This window comes from Heterocephalus glaber, unplaced genomic scaffold (assembly GCF_053883595.1).
Source record: "Heterocephalus glaber isolate CG9 unplaced genomic scaffold, H.glaber_assembly_v1.0 deba00001594, whole genome shotgun sequence".
Taxonomy (NCBI): domain Eukaryota; kingdom Metazoa; phylum Chordata; class Mammalia; order Rodentia; family Bathyergidae; genus Heterocephalus; species Heterocephalus glaber.
Genome location: NW_028258369.1, coordinates 12,700,379 through 12,716,652, shown reverse-complemented (window position 1 = coordinate 12,716,652; position 16,274 = coordinate 12,700,379). Strand labels below are relative to the sequence as shown.

Here is a 16,274-nt window from a genome sequence, read left to right as displayed (position 1 = left end):
TTTATTTCACTTGATTTCATCATATTAAATTAATGAATGAATTTGTTAAACTTAAAAAAGAGCCACTCTAGTAAATGTTGTTCCAATTCTTGAGTTCCAATTCTTGAGTTTTAAAACATGTTCTGATTCCATTAGTAAATAGATACATAAGCACAAAGGGCAATAGTCTTAAAGGATACCCTAGAGAGCTCACAAGATAATTAAAGAAATTGAGTCAGTGAGTTTTATTTGTGCTCAAAACCTTTGTTGCTGACAATATTTTGGATTATGTGATAATATTTTGGATTATGCTAGAAAATGCCAGTGCTCCCCCTTACCCCACCTCATCCCATCTCGGCTGCTATGTCTGCCTGGCAAGTCTGGCTGCTTTCCTACCACTGGGGCAAGAAGGCTTCTCGATACACCCATTGTTCCCTCTGCTTTTAGATGACCAGCTTTCATAGGGGTGGCCCCTTGGAGTATCCAGGTGATGCCCAAGTAGCCCTATTATCCAGCCTCCACACTCACCCACCAAGGACGGCAGACACTCTCACTGGTGCTGCATCCCAGCAGGGTGTCATGTGGCAGTGTCACTGGAGACAGAGGGCCCCTGACTGAGGCTCCAGAGATGATGCTGAATGGGCTGGGCTGGGGCTGTCAAGTGGTATGAGACTTGAGTGAGTTGGCACCCCTTTCCTTTCCTGACCAGTTTGTGAAATTTTAATCCAGAGACTCGTATTTCCCATCCTGTGAATTTTTCAGCCTTTTAAAATGATCTGACCTCTAGCTTTGCCTCTCAGCCCTTCCTTTGTCCATCTTTGACCCCGTCTAGCAGAATTCTGCAACTTGAGCTCTTAGACATTCCAGACACATCCAGCATTTGCTTTGGTTTTTTGGCTGTGTGATTTCTCATCATCTTAATGTCTTGTAATAGTCTGTATTCTAAAGTGATATTTCCCAAACTTAAACCCAGGCCTCTGGAAGCATAAGAATGCCATGCGTTTCTGCAATATTTGAAATTGAAACTTCAACTATTAACAGTGTAATTAGGAGAAATAAAAACAATGCTTTTTCACAGCTATGGACCCTTCCATAGCTTCCACTGTATTTGAAACTGGCTGAGTAAATGAAATAGGTTTAAATTTCTGGGGCTCTTTCTACAGCTTGATGGTAGGAGATACTCAGTCCCTGTGGGGCTGATCCAGCAAGTGAGGCAGGCTGTGGTATAGACAGGACATACAGAGAAGGGCCCTTTCCACTTCACTGTTTTTCAGAATTTCAGTACTAATTAATGATAAACACTTAGATACCTTCCTAGAGATTTCTTAATATTAGCAGTTAGCTTTTTAGCACTGACAAACACCTGTTCTTCCTGATGTGGTTACAAAAAAGGAAACGGGCAGAAGTAATGGATGTAAAACAATACGGTGTAAAACATAAAACATTTCTTCATCAGTAATACTATCAGGAATCCTGTTGAAAGCGTCACAAAGAATTAGAGAAGCAGATACTAGAATAAATTGCAGTGTGGCAGTTCTGCCATCCTGTTGAATGCAAATACAAATGTTTCAAAACATGGTCTCTGAGAGTGCTTTTCTAGGAGGAGCAATTTGTACCCTCTCCAGAGGTGCCTCTTCACCCCTGGCACCTGATGAATTTCTCCAAGCACAGCACCTGGTTGTTTCAAAGTTAACACCACCCTCTCAGTTCAGTTATTCCAGTCATTATCCCACTAGGTATTTTTGCTTTTCAGGCAAGGGCATGTATTTCCTTTTTTTTTCATTCTTTTTCCCATAAGGTCCCTTGTGATTCACATTTGCCAGTATACTCTGTTTCGTGTGTTCACAAATCTTTCCCTGCCAGAAGAGCCCACTAAAATCAATATTACCCTAAGTGATGTCACTACCAGCTGAATTTCCATACATCCTAAAATCCAGGTTTTCACCTTGGTAGTTTACTCTGTAAGATGATGGCCTTAGCATTAATTGTCCTAATCAAGCTTTGATGCATTTTTTAGTTATTTGCATCACTGTTATCTGATGAGCTAGACTAGGGTCGGGAATAGGAAATTATGAATATGTCCACCCCCACCCCCACCCCCAGTTTTCCCCTTGTTAAAGTTCTGTAAATCTGCCAGGTAAGGTATTCTTGGAGGTATCATGATGGATTAAGATATGCTAGGCTGCCATTGGTGATAGATCCAGAGTATAGTATGTCCCAAATTACACTAGCAGGTTATTTCTTGCTCATAAGCCAGAAGGCATTCTGTCATCTTCATATTAGATGAGCAAGAAGTAGATGTTTGCGGTCGTAAGTCACTGGGATCTAGGACTTTACTACCACAGCTCACACAGATAATGAAATGTAGCTGATTGTGCTTCTTGTTCTTTTTATTTTGGTACTGGGGGGAACAAACTCGACCTTGCGCTTGCAAGACAGGTGGCAGCACCACTGAGCTAAATCTCTGGACCTGATTATGCTTCTTGACATCATCTGTTTGTGTAATGGATATCTTCTCCAACTAGAAGAAACTCTTTTCTGAAGACCGAGAATTTCATTGGCCTCATTCCTACTGTCCCCACTGTCCAGATTGGCACCTAGCACCTAGGATGGCTCAGTGATTTGTTGAGTGTGTCATAATCCCAGGAATCTGATTTAGGTTGGCTTTATAGTATTAAATGCATACTGAGCCTTTCCACAAGTATGACGGCTAGTCATATAAATTGCTATTTGGACTTTAGATTATTTTCTGGTTGGTTTTGCTTCTTGTTTTACTTATACATTTCCAGGCACTAAGACTATAAGGAGAACAAATGAGTTACTGGAGAGGAGAGTGGCTTTGAAGAGAATTAAAAATTAATTTCCACTCATCTGGTCTAACATGATGTCTTGCTAGCAGTCATCAAACCTTCTCACTACCTGTAAGAAAATGAAAATGATGAAATCACATGATATCCCTGTAAACTAGCGATGTCCTTCCCTTCCATTATGAAGGGAAGCACACCTGGTTTCTGAATGTTTTCCAACCTGCAGCATCTGTGGATGTCACGAAGTGCAGTCATCAGTGGCTTGGCCATGCTTCAGCTCGTGGTTTCCCTTTAGGTTACACGAACTCTAAAATGCCCAGTAAGCCCTGGCCCAGGAGGTAGAGGAAACTGGTGCAGTCCTTGGTGGTAGAACATGGGGGACTGTGCATCTAGACCCTGCAGGCAAAACAGTGGAAGCCAAACAAGAGCCCTCCAGGGAGCAAAGGCTGTGCTGAATATTTTTTTTAAATGTCAGAGAACTAGGAAGTGAGGTAAGAGAAAATGCCTCCAATACAGGTACTAAATAATAACAAGCAACTCAGCATATAAGGATAAACAAGATAAATAAGACCTCTGACTTTGGGAACCTTACAGCCTGCCTGGGAAGACAGCATTAAAAGTACAACGTAATTTGTAAGTACAAGAAGGTGGCCAGGGTGAAGTAGCTATGAAAAATATGCCAGGTGCCCTTTACCTGGGGGTGGAGAAGATCATGAACAGCTGGCCTGAGTAAGTTTCCACCAAAACCTGAAAAATGACAAGGCAGGGGTGACAGGAAGTGTGTGTTGGAGGCCAAGGCCACTGAGCAAGAGTGAGCTTCCATCAATACACATCTGTATCTCCTGTTCCTTTTTTAGGATATCATAAATGTATCTGGTGATCATTTTGTGGTACAGCTTTTATTTTTCCCCCACATGGCTAACCAATTTTTCCTACACCATTTATTAGATAATCTCTTCCCAAATGGTAAAACTGTTACCGTTAGCATATAGTAAATACTTATAAATATTTTTATGATAAAATCCATTTGTTATTTATGTGAAACAAGATTATCCCTAAGCTTAGCAGCTTAAAACAAGAAATACTTATGATCTCACACAGTTCCTGATGATTAGAAATATGGGAGAGGCTTAGCTGTGTGATGCTGACTCAGAGTCTTTCATAGAGGAGCACATGTAGATACTGGCTTGAGCTGCAGCCATCTGAAGACTTGAGTAGGTCTGAATGACCTGCTTCCAAGATGGTGCACTCACATGTGGGGTGACCCGCTCATCTCGGTTTGCCTGGGACTTCACCGCTTTTAGTAGTGACGGTCTAGTGTCCTAGCTGACCCCAAAGTCCCAGGATGGTTGCTCACCCTACTCACATGCATGTTGCCTGGAAGGCTCACCATTCCACTAGCTGTGGCTGGAAGTCCTCAGTTCTCATTTTGTTCCTCACAGCATGGCAGCTCATTCTCTGATAAAAGCAGTTCACAATGAGGGCAGAATAGAGTCAGAAATGATCCAAGAGAGAAGTTTAGCCTTCCACAACTTTTTCATACAGTTGAGCATATATTAAGCTACAAACCACAAAGGACGTGTGACTTACACAAACCAAATTTATCTTTGGTAACTTAGTGTCAGAACTGATAGATGATCTGCTGAACTCTACTGGTCACAGAGATCAGCCCTGATACACTGTGGGACAGGATTACCCAAGAGTGTAAATACCATGAATGAGGTGAGAACAATTGGGAGTAATCTTGGAGGCTGATGCCACATATGAAAATTGGTGAACTTTACTACTAATTAAAAGAAACTCAAAGTAAAACATGATGTATGTGATTGTTCACCTTTTAAAAATTTAACAAAGGTCAAAAACAATATTAAATACTCATGTTAATGGGACATAAATTTGGTGTAACACATCTAGAAGGCAATTTGGCATTATATATTAAAAGCCTGAAAAATTTCCTATTGATTTAGTAATTTCACTAATTCAAGTTTATCCCACAGAAGTAAACAGCTGCTCAAACAGGTTTATTCATCACAATATTGTTAGTAATAACAAAGATAAATTATGTTACATCCATTCAATAGGATGCATTGCAGGCATTAAAAATTATGTAGGAGAAAGTTATTTATTACATGGAAAGATATTCATACCATGTGATGATCAAAGCAAGTCAAGATTCAGGTGTGTAGCATTACTTATCTGGAAATTCTACCATATATTTATATATAGATGCATTTACATATCTAGAATACACTTTGGAATATATACACAATCTGTTTATAGTGGGTGCTTTGGGGTGGGTGAGATTCTGGATATGTTTCACTTCCTTTTGCTTATCTTTGCTTTCTGATTTCTCTGCAGTGTTTTGCTTCTATAATAATTGTTTAATTACAAGAACACAGGCCATATCATATGTAAATTGGCGTGGAAAGTTAAAAAGGAAATAAAACATGGCAATTTAGCAGGCGGCAGGAACAGCAAAAACAAGGAAAAAAGCATAACATGTCAGAAGACTAGTTTAATGATATTATATATGAGATTAAATGCCAACATTAAAATGATTCAAAGGTTTATTTTTATTAAAAAACAATTACGTGCTTTTGCCTACTTTGTCATTTGCCTTAAACATTAAAATAAATGGCTCAACAAAAATTGGTCAACAAGCAAACAACAAGTAGGCCACAGTAATAATCCTGATCCCATGCGCAAAAAGCAGTCAGTGCATTGGGACTCATTATATGATAAGGGGTTCAAATACAGATTATGAACTTATATATAGCCAATAACAGAATCAGAAAGTGGAAGGGGTAGGGGAAAGGAAAGAGGGGAATGGAATTAATATGAATCAAAAAAATGGAAACAGTCTTTGTAAATAGGGAGGGATGGAGGGGTTGAAGGGAGGGCAGGGGAATGGGGAAAAAATAAGAACCAAGATACATTATGTAAAGGTGCAAATCTCCAATGATGAATGTCATCATATTATATACCTAAAATGTACCAATAACATTTTAAAAAGTGGAAAGCAAAACCATGTGGATAATTTAATAGAAATACAAGAGAAATAAAAGACTACTTTTCAGTCTTTGACACAAGGAAGCAAAATTAAGTGGCAGATATTGATGTAATTGAAAAGTTATTGTAATGAACCTTAGATTAAAAAGAATAGACTTTTCAGGAATCCATAGAAATTTCACAAAATTGACTACCTACTGTGCTGCAAAGAGCACTCTGAATTATAGGAAACACAGTCAGTGCAAGTTACAGTCTGGGACACACAGTTAGAAAGAGACTGTTCTGAGGTACTAATAACAAACCAACAATCACCACCAGTGCCTTTGTAGCCCCAGTTTCTTTCCTGAGCTTTCTCCTTGAGTTCAGGGCCTGTGTGTCCAGTTGACTGATGCTTCCACCTCCACACCCACATGCACCATACCTGCATCTTTCTGTCAGCTCTTTGTCAGTCCTTTCCTCTCCAGTCCCTGTTTTGTCTATTAACAGCACCCTCACCCCATCATACATACAGTCTCCCAAAACAATGACTGCCAGCATCAGCTCCTCATTGGCCACTGAACCACATTCCTGTGGTCACCAGGTCTCAAACATCCCACCTCTCATGGGTCCCTCTGGTCTTGGGTCCCTCTAGTCTTTTCCTGGAGCTTGCAGATAAGAGACTTCTGAAATGCTAAGTTCCTTCCCTGTGAGCACTTTGAGAGTTCATTTCTCTACTTTTCAGAACCTGAGAACAGGGGAAAGAAGTGATATTTATTGAAGTCCCCTTGGAGATTTCAGTAGGCAACATAAAGTAGGTATCTAGTTCTCCCCCACACACACACACACACACAAACACACACACACACAAACACACAGAGTCATTTGTCAGGTTTGTCAGGTTCCCAGACAGTGGATTCTGCCCATCACTTTTGTTCTGCCCATCGCTTTTGTCCTCATCTCTTGCTGCATCCTTTTATAGACCCTATCTACCTGCATTCATATCTTCTCCAAGATATTATGCACCATGAATCTAAATTTTTATGCCATCCAAATACATACTTATAACAGCGGCCCTTTGAGTGCCAACATCCCTCTCTCCTACCGGTCTAATCTCATTTCCTGCTATGTGCTGACCTATACACTCTGTGCCAGCCAATTTATCTTTAAACTGTTTACCTTCCTCTTACCTCAAACCTCTCTTTTTTTCTTTTTTTCATTGTTTTTTTGGGTGTGTGTGGCACTGGGGATCAAATCTAGGAGTATTCTGCCACTGAGCTACATCCCCGCCTCTTTTTATTTTTTATTTTGAGACAGGCTCTCACTAAGTTTCCCAGGCTGGCCTTGAATTTGTGACCCTCCTGCCTCAGTCTCGCAAGTAGCTGGAACTACAGGTGTGCATCAACCACACACAGCTTCCTCAAACCATTCAAAGCAGCTCTTTTCTCCTGAATAGTAAAGATTTCCCAACGATCCCAGATCCCTAGTATCCATACCCTTGTATAAGTCTCTCCTGTTGAGCATGAGCTGAACTTCCTGACTTCCCTTAATGGCAGAAATGATGAGATGTCAATTCTAGGATTAGATTTCAAAGGCTTTAGATCTGTCTTAGGCATTCCCTCAGTTGCTTGCTCTGGGGGAAGCCAGCTGCCATGTCATGAGGCAGCCCTAGAAGAGTAGAATGTGCAAGGCTCTTGGTCAGCCTGCAACTTCGGGAGTGAGCAGGAGATCACAGCCAGCTTGACTGCAGTGTCCTGAGAGATCCTGAGTCAGAATTGCCCAGTGAAGTGGGAGTTACATTCCTGCCCTGGGGAAACTGTGAGATAATAAATGTTTATTGTTCCCCATTTATATTGTTCATTGTAAAACAATGGCTTCCTGATTCTTCTGCTTTGTTTTTAAAGGCAAAAAAATGTGTTTGATTATTATTCTGTTTTTCCCAATCATCACTGCCAATCAATTCTTCTGATTCTCTTTCTTCACTGGTAATAATCACAGAATGTGGGGGAAAACTGTCTACTGCCCATTGGGGATAGGAAATTCTTGATGACTGGATTCTGTTTAAAGTCTTCATCTCTCAAATCTGAACTGTGGAAATCTGTGCCTAAAGTCTCAGTGAGATTTTGAAGGAGTAAATGCATGTCCTTGAAAAGAAAAATATGGGAATTTATTTTTGATGTATGAAATATTTGATGTATGCAGCCTGCTCAGATAGTTATTTTTATTTTTTTAATTTATTTTTTTAAACTTAATTTTATTGGCACATTTTATTGGTACATTTTAGGTATACAATTCGTTAACATTTATCATTGAGTGTTTGTACCTGTACATGATATATCTTGGTTCTTATTTTTTTCCCCATCACCTATGCGCCCTTCACCCCCTCCGCCCTTCCCTATTTACATAGACTTCATTTCCATTGTTTTTCTTTTCTTATAGTTTTTCCTTTCCCTCTTTTCCTTTCCCCTTCTCCTCCCTTCACTCATTCGTCTTTGGACCTTTTTTCCTATTTCAAATTATCAATTATTCATTTTAATAATTTTAACCCTTGTTTACACTATCAGTTTCTCACACTAGGGAAACTATTTGGTATTTACACATGTGTCCTATTTATTTCACTTAAGAGTATGGCCTTGATATGCATCCATTTAGCTATAAATGACTCTAGTTTTCCGTTCTTTATGGCTGAGTAGTACTCATTTTATAAAAAAACACATTTTCTTTATCCAGTTTCCAGTTGATGGGTACTTGGGCTGCTCCCAAGCTTTAGCTATTACAAACTGTTCTGCTATAAACATGGGTGCACATATATCACTGTGGTATGATTCTTTTAATTCTTTTGGGAAGATACCCAGCAGGAGAACAGGTGGGTCAAATGGGACCTCCAGTCCTAGTTCTTTGAGGTATCTCCATGCTGACTTCCACAGTGGTTGCACCAGTCTGCACTCCCACCAACAAAGGAGAAGGGTCCCTTTCTCCCCACAACCCCGACAGCATTTGTTATTTGTTGATTTCTTGATAGCACCCATTCCTTGTGAGGTGAGGTGGAATCTCAGGGTTGTTTTCATCTGCATCTCTCAAATGATGAGTGATGTTGAATATTTTTTCATATATTTGTTTGCTGCCTTTACTTCTTTGTCTGAGAAATGTCTGTTCATTGCAGATGCCCATTTTTGAATTGGGTCTTTGAATTTGGGGGGTCTGATTTTTTTTCAATTCTTTATATATTCTAGATAGTAGTCCTTTGTCTGAGGTACAGCTGCTAAAAATTTTTTCCCATATTGTAGGTTGTCTGTTAGCTCTGTTGGTGGTTTCTTTTGCAGTGCAGAAGCTTTTTAATAAGATGAGATCCCAGTTGCTGATTCTTTCTGCTAGTTCCCGTGCTGCTGAGGTTTTGTTCATGAAGTCTTTTCCTATGCCAATGTCTTTAAGAGTTCTACCTAACTTATCTTCCAGCAAGTTTAGTGTTTCTGTCTTAATATTTAGATCTTTAATCCACTTCGATCTTAGTTTAGTGCATGGTGATAGGTATGGGTCTAGTTTTAATCTTTGGCAGGTTGAAATCCAGTTTTTCCAATACCATTTATCAAATAGGCTATCTTTCCTCCAATGATGGTGGTTGGCTCCTTTGTCAAAGAGGAGGTGGCTGAGCATGTCTGGAGTTGTTTCTGCATCTTCTAATCTATTCCACTGATCCTCAGGTCTGTTCCTTTGCCAGTACCATGCTGATTTTATCACAGTACCTTTGTAGTATAGTTTCAAGTTGGGGATTGTGATACCCCCAGCCATGTCTCTGTTGCTTAGAATTGCTTTAGCTATTCTAGGTCTCTTCTGGTTCCAAATGAATTTTTGGATTGTTTTCTCTAGTTCTGTGAAGTATATTGTTGGAATTTCAATTGGCATTGCGTTGAATCTATATAGTAGTTTTGGAAGTATGGCCATTTTCACTATATTGGATCTTCCTACCAAGGAGCAAGGGATGTCTTTCCATTTTTCTGTATCCTCTTTGATCTTTCTTTCAGAGTGCTGTAGTTTTCAGTGTAGAGGTCTTTTGCTTCCTTTGTTAGATTGATTCCTAGATATTTCATTTTTTTGGATGCTATCGTAAAAGGAATTGTTTCCCTAATTTCTCTCTCAGTGAGTCTGTTATTTGTGTACAAGAAGGCTATTGTTTTTTGAGTGTTGACCTTGTATCCAGCTACTCTACTGAATCTGTCAATTAAGTCTAGAAGTCTTCTGGCGGAGTTTTTTGGGTCTTCTATGTAAAGCATCATATTGTCAGCAAATAATGACAGTTTAACTTCTTCTTTTCCTATCTTTATTCCTTTTATTTCTTTCTCTTTTCTAATTGCTGTGGCTAATGTTTCCAGAACTATATTGAACAGGAGTGGTGATAGTGGGCATCCTTGTCTTGTTCCTGATTTAACCATGAAAGTTTTCAGTTTTTGACCATTTAGTATGATGTTGGCTGTTGGCTTTTCATAGATAGCCTTAATCAGGTTAAGATAAAAACTTCTATTCCAATTTTCTGTAGTGTTTTTATCATGAATGGGTGCTGGATTTTGTCGAATGCTTTTTCTGCATCTATTGAGATGATTGCATGCTTTTTGTCCTTGACTCTGTTAATATGGTGTATTACACTTACTGATTTATGAATGTTGAACCATCCTTGCGTCCCTGGGATAAATCCGACTTGGTCAGGGTGTATGATCTTCTTGATGACCCTCTGTATTCTGTTTGCCAGTATCTCGTTCATGATTTTTGCACCTATGTTCATTAGGGAGATTGGCCTGTAGTTCTCTTTTTGGGTTGTGTCTTTCCCTGGTTTTGGAATCAAAGTAACACTTGCTTCTAGGAATGAATTTGGAAGTGTTGCTTCACCTGCAATATGCTTGTTGAGTTTAAAGAGAAATGGCATTAGTTCTTCTTTAAATGTCTTGCAAAATTCAGCAGTGAATCCATCCGGACCTGGGCTTTTCCTTGTTGGTAAATATTTTATTACATTTTCAATTTCACTCATTGTGATTGGGGTGTTTAGAATTTCTATATCTTCTTCATTTAACTTTGACAATTCGTATGTATCTAGGAATCTGCCCATTTCTTCTGTGTTTTCTATTTTATTGGAGTAGAGGTTCTCCAAGTAGGTATTAATGATCCTCTGGATTTCTGTTGGATCTGTTGTGACTTCACCTTTTTCATTCTTAATTGCACGTATTTGTGCCTTTCCTTTCCTTTCTTTGATAAGGTTAGCTAAAGGTTTATTGATTTTATTTATTCTTTCAAAAACCCAACTCTTTGATTCATTGATTTTTTTGTATTGTTCTCTTAGTCTCCATTGCATTGATTTCTGCCCTGATCTTAATAATTTCCTCTCTTGTACGAGCTTCGGATTCATTATGCTCTTCTCCTTCTAGGAGCTTGAGGTTCTCCATTAGGTTATTTATCTGAGTTTTCTCTGTTTTCCTAATATGGGCATTCACTGCTATGAATTTCCCGCATAGAACTGCTTTCATTGTGTCCCATAGATTCCTGTATGTTGTACTGGCATTTTCATTTACTTGTAGAAACTGTTTAATTTCTTCTTTAATTACTTTTGTGACCCATTGGTTGTTCAAGAGGGTGTTATTCAGTTTCCATGTGTTTGTTGGGGTTTTGTGGTTTCTTATGTTATTGATCTCCAATTTTATTGCACTATGGTCTGATAATATACAGGGGGTAACTTCAATTCTTTTACGTTTACTTAGACATGTCCTATGAGCTAGCATGTGGTCTATTCTGGAGAATGACCCGTGTGCAGCCGAAAAGAATGTGTATTCTGATTTTGTGGGGTGGAACACTCTGTAAACATCTATTAAGTCCATTTGTTCAATAGCTTGGTTCAGTTCTAGAATTTCCTTGTTAACTTTTTGTCTAGATGATCTGTCTATTTGTGATAGTGGGGTATTGAGGTCCCCCACTACAATTGTGTTAGTGTTTATTTGGTTTTTCATGTCTACTAATATTTGTTTTGTATAGTTGGGGGCATTTGTATTTGGTGCATATGTATTTAGGAATGTCATCTCTTCCTCTTGGATTGTTCCCTTCACAGGGATGTAGTGACGCCGGGGATTTGGCTCAGTGGTTTTGCCGCCTGCTGCGCAAGCGCAAGGATCCGAGTTTGATCCCCGGTACCAAAAAAAAAAAAAAGAATAAAACACAAGGATGTAGTGACCATCTTTGTCTCTGTTAATTAGTTTTGGTTTGAAATCTACTTTGTCTGCAAATAAGATTGCTACCCCTGCTTTCTTCTGGGTTCCTGTGGTGTGGAGAACTGTTTTCCATCCTTTTACTTTCAGTCTATGAGTTTCTTTTTGAGTTAGGTGTGTTTCTTGTATACAGAATATTGTTGCATTTTCCTTTTTAATCCATTGTTTATTTCTTTTGATTGGTGACTTGAGGCCATTAACATTGAGAGTTATAATTGATAGATATGGATTTATCCTTGTCCTGATGTTTTACTTTTGTTGGCTCTTTTATTTCTTATTTTTCCCCCTTTCCCTTTAGTGTCTTACCTTGCCTGATGGCTTCCCTCTGTTGGGCCTCATGGAGTTGTGGCCTTCATTGCTTTTTTCTAGGATATTGTTTAGAATTGCTTGTAGTGCTGGTTTGGTGTTCATGAAATTTCTCAGGTGTTCTTTGTCGTGGAAGTATCTAATTGCCCCGTCGATTTTGAAAGATAATTTTGCAGGATACAACAGTCTAGGTTGGATGTTATTTTCTTTTAGCGCTTGAAATACTTCACTACAGGTTCTCCTTGATTTGAGGGTTTGTGTTGAGAAGTCTGCTGTGATTCTGATGGGCTTTCCTTTGTAGGTGATTTGTTTCTTTTCTCTAACTGCTTGTAGGATTTTGTTTTTCTGCTGGGTTTCTAGGATCTTGACTATTATATGTCTAGATGTAGATTTTTTTTTTGATCATGGCTAGTTGGAGTTCTATATGCCTCATTTATCTGTATGTCCAATTCTCTACCTCTGTTTGGGAAGTTTTGCACTATTCTGTGAACAGTTTTTTTATGTCAATTGTGCTTTCTCCTGTTTTTTCATGGACTCCTATCAGTCTTGTGTTATTCTTCTTTGCATCGTCTAGCAGTTGTTGGATTGATTTCTCGTGGTCCCTTACTATTTTTAAGAAATCTCTATTTTTATGGTCTCTAACCGCGATCCTGTCTTCTATATCTGGTATTCTATCTTCACATTCCCTTAATCTGCTGTGCATTCTTTCAGTGGAGTTTTTGATCTCCTGAATATCTGTTTGAATCTGTTTCACGAATTCCATTTCTTTCTTATGTTGGGCGATCATGGTTTCCATTTCTTTCTTATGCTGGGTATTCATGGCTTCCAGCATGTTTCTAAGCTCATCTATTTTTTGTCTGTTTCTGTTCTAGATCCTCTAATCATGTCTTTCACTCTGCTCACCATCTCTGTAGATATCTGGGAGATTATTTCTGCTTTCAATTTTTCTAGAGCCTCATTCATCTGTTTTGTTACTTCCTGTGCTATCAGTTCAGGGTATCCAGGTGTTTGGTTATGGGACTTTTCCATCTCATTTCCCCCAGGATTTACCCTTGGTGGGGTGGAAGTCTGAGTTTGTACCTTGCTTAAATGTCTTTTCATTTTTGTTTTTGGTACTGTCCTTGGTTTAATTCCTGGGTTGATAGTTTGAAATTGCTTATTGTAGGTATCTTTGTTGCTTGTAATTAGAACCCTTATGGAATGATTGCTTCTCAGAGGTGTCTTCCAGATATAGCTGGTCTTTAAGTTTTGAGTGTGCAATAACTCTAAGGCTATCTCATTTTCCTTATACTAGGAAGGTTCATTGACTAGATCAATACCAACACCTTAGCCCAAGTGATACAATCAGCAGCACCATTGCATCAAGTACATCTTTGAAAATGACATTTGTGGTAGTTATTAATCTATCACCTTTAGCTGAGTGAATTAAATCAAGATCAAGGACCAACCCAACATATAGTGAATAAACTCTTCAATATAACAACTTTACCCTTTGGGATGGGGAGTTAGAAGGGGTTGGGGAGGGAGGGACAGATGGGAAGAAGGATAGGGGAAGGTTAGCAGTGTGGTCAGAGGACACAGGTGAGAAGGAAAAAGAGAATACTAGGAAAATAAAGAAGGACTCTGAATGAGGACCAAAATAGGGACAAAAAGGGAAGATGAACAATGTGGGAGAGCAAGAGAGAGTGTAAGAGAGAGAGAAAGGAAAGAGAAAAGAAAGAAGAAAAGAAAAGAAAAAAAGGAGAGAAAAACAAATATTTACAAAGAGTAGGGAAAAAATTAAAGATAAGAGGAGCAAAAGAAAAGAAGAGAGAGAAAAAACAAAACAATAATACTAATTTTGGGAATGAAAAATAACCATGAAGATGAAGGGCCTCTTTCAGAGTATGTCTCTGCTGTCACAATAGACAATGTGGCTTGCAGTGTGCAGATATAAGTCAGTGAGTCTCAGCAAGCCAGTCACAGACCCATGAGATTCAGGCAGATTTCTGGCTGCAAGTCCCAAGTTGAGCTCCCTGTCCTCCTGTAGGGTTGAACTCTGCAGAGTTGTATTGCAGGTTCCAGCTGCCCTTCCCCTGAAGATAGTCCCGGTCCTGATGGGAGGTGAAGATGACTCCAACTTACCCAGTACAGTGGTCTGGTGGTTCGTTGTCCTCTGCGTCTTTGTAGTGTGGAACCAGTTGGCTGTACAGAGAAGAGGCCAGAGGAGCGGGGTTGGGGGAGGGCGGTGCCAGTGGATTGCTGCCAGGGCCTGGGCTGATTCGGCGTGTTCTGTGCGACTCGTGACCTCCTGATAGTTATTTTTAGATCTCCTCTATTATGGAGTGTCTAGGTCCTGTTTTCACTTGTCTTTCAATGTTTGTATATGACTGAATGAGGTCAATTCTAAGGAAGAATAAAGAGTCGCTATGTATGCTTCAGGGGACAGTTGTGTGTGTACACAGAGATTTATTTTTTCCTTTTTTTCGCCTTTTATCCCTTAAAAATACTTTTCTTTTTGCTGTTTGCGTTCTCTACCCATGAGTGCATATCTCATTCTAGATGAAAAATTCAGCTATAATGTATAATTGGCAGATTTTTAGTTAGAAATATTCATTGAGTGAGGATTACTGGTTTTTAATATTACATCCTGCTTCATTAACTTATGTATCAATGTATTTCAGAAGTTAGCATGGATGCTTGCAAAATCAATAGCAAAGCTTCCATTAGGAAAACAGCAGGTACACAAGAAATGACTCTGGTCAGAAAAGAATTCCCTGATACAAGTGTCTTTTCCTGAGATACTTGAGGAAGTCAGTGACGTATGAGCCTCCCTTCCTTAGGACACTGTCAAGAAGCACTGCCCAAGGTGGGAAATGGTGGCAGTTGACATTGAGTTCCACTCCATACATTGCCAAATGTTTGTCTTACCTGTTAAATTGCTATATTTATGATGACAGCTCAAAGGACTTTGAGCCTTATTACGTGATCCCTATCTGACTAAGAGATGGCTTTGGTCAATATGCTTATATTGGTCACAATAAGCTATGTTATACTGCAGTAGTAAACAAACCTTGAAATCTCAGTGGCTTTGCTCATTTTCTCAGGAAAAATCTAGTTCTCTCTAGCTGCTGCTTCTTTTGTGTGGCTCTGCTATCCTAACACATGGCTTCTAAAATTGTCACATCAAGGGAAGAGAGAAGCTGGGATGTACCTCAGGTCTTTTTGTTGCCTCATCCCAGAGGTGACATGTGGGACTCCTACTCTGAGTCCACTGGTAGTACTAATCACATGATCCTACTTAAGTGAAAGAGAGATAGAAGAGTGGTTTTCCCAAGAGGAGGGAAAGGAAAGATTTATGATGTATGTAGCATTGTTTCTGTCACAAGAGTTGGAAACGTTTTCAGACTAAAATGATTGCAGACATGCTTTTGAGCTGGTTTAGACTGGTGACTTGAGGGAAGCTGGCTGGATGTACTCCACAGGTATGCACCAGTGACTTGGAGAAGGCTGTGTCTGGCTAAAACCCATCTGCTGCTACTACACAGGGTGGTAAACCTTCTAGTTCTTGCCATGCATGACTTTTAGATTTCTGTTACAGATCTTCCAACTTTTCAAAAGAAATTTTAATGTGAAACCCCTCAATTTTAAAGTATCAGCTTAAATATGTGAAAATACATGTCAAACAAAATGTGCTTGCAAGACAAATATGATCTATGTGCTACCTATCTAAGATGTTAGCTCTTCGACCTAAGAGCTTGGGGTCTTAAATGACCCTTTATCTGTGAAGTAGAGCAAAATCCAAATTTCTCAGAATAATCTTGGCTCTGCCTGAGAGCATTTCCTGCATACATGTTGGTTCAGGTTCAGGTCTTTAATCCTCACCTTATACTATGCCCTGCTGGCTTCTGGAGCATTTAGGACCACACTTAAAGTTCAACACAGATTTCCTATATTCCAGATCATTGCCACG

At 39.3% G+C, this 16,274-nt stretch overlaps 1 long non-coding RNA gene across 1 annotated transcript; it reads right to left on the bottom strand.

The window, feature by feature from the left end:
* Nucleotides 1-74: 74 nt before the first annotated feature.
* On the bottom strand, nucleotides 75-14,805 carry LOC147823266 (uncharacterized). Its single transcript, XR_015444110.1, has 3 exons — nucleotides 14,447-14,805; nucleotides 2,984-4,244; nucleotides 75-2,898 (listed from the first exon to the last, which is right to left on the bottom strand). It is a non-coding gene; the product is annotated as an uncharacterized LOC147823266 (long non-coding RNA).
* Between the last annotated feature and the right edge of the window lie 1,469 nt (nucleotides 14,806-16,274).